The sequence below is a fragment of the Schistocerca serialis genome, chromosome 3 (assembly GCF_023864345.2).
Source record: "Schistocerca serialis cubense isolate TAMUIC-IGC-003099 chromosome 3, iqSchSeri2.2, whole genome shotgun sequence".
Classification (NCBI taxonomy): domain Eukaryota; kingdom Metazoa; phylum Arthropoda; class Insecta; order Orthoptera; family Acrididae; genus Schistocerca; species Schistocerca serialis.
In genome coordinates this window covers 126889790-126890578 of record NC_064640.1, presented here as the reverse complement: position 1 = coordinate 126890578, position 789 = coordinate 126889790, and the positions used below count along the sequence as shown (strand labels likewise).

Below are 789 nucleotides of genomic sequence, written 5' to 3'. Positions count from 1 at the left end.
AATCTGCCAGGAAGTTTCATATCAGCGCACACTCCGCTGCAGAGTGAAAATCTCATTCTGGAAACATCCCTCAGGCTGTGGCTAAGCCATGTCTCCGCAGTATCCTTTCTTTCAGGAGTGCTAGTTCTGCAAGGTTCGCAGGAGAGCTTCTGTAAAGTTTGGAAGATAGGAGACGAGATACTGGCAGAAGTAAAGCTGTGAGGGCCGGGCGTGAGTCGTGCTTCGGTGGCTCAGATGGTAGAGCACTTGCCCGCGAAAGGCAAAGGTCCCGAGTTCGAGTCTCGGTCGGTGCACACAGTTTTAACCTGCCAGGAAGTCCATATCAGCGCACACTCCGCTGCAGAGTGAAAATCTCATTCTATAAGCTCTTTTTACCAGTGTGCATAGGACCCCTTTGCGTTGGTACCATAGATGACAAATTGATGTATGAAGATATCGGTCCGTATGCGTGGGATCGCCATAGGTGTTCAAATGATTCAAATGGCTCTAAGCAATATCGAACTTAACATCTGAGGTCATCAGTCCCCTGGACTTAGAACTACTTAAACCTAACTAACCTAAGGACATCACATACATCCAATGCCCAGGCAGGATTCGAACCTGCGACCACAGCAGCCGCGTGGTTCCAGACTGAAGCGCCTAGAACCGCTCGGCCACCGCGGCCGGCTCACCATAGGTGTCCCTAAGAACTTAGTGCATCGGGCTCACTGTATATATGATAAAGACAATTTGCAAGAAGAGCTCACATACCGCAAGAGCATTTTTAAATCGAATGGATCTTCTCCGCAA

The 789-nt window shown here is 49.2% G+C and overlaps 1 non-coding gene across 1 annotated transcript; it reads left to right on the top strand.

The window, feature by feature from the left end:
* The first annotated feature begins 219 nt into the window (after positions 1-219).
* Trnas-cga (transfer RNA serine (anticodon CGA)) lies at positions 220-293 on the top strand. The gene has a single exon. It is a non-coding gene; the product is annotated as a tRNA-Ser (tRNA).
* The last annotated feature ends 496 nt before the right edge of the window (positions 294-789 follow it).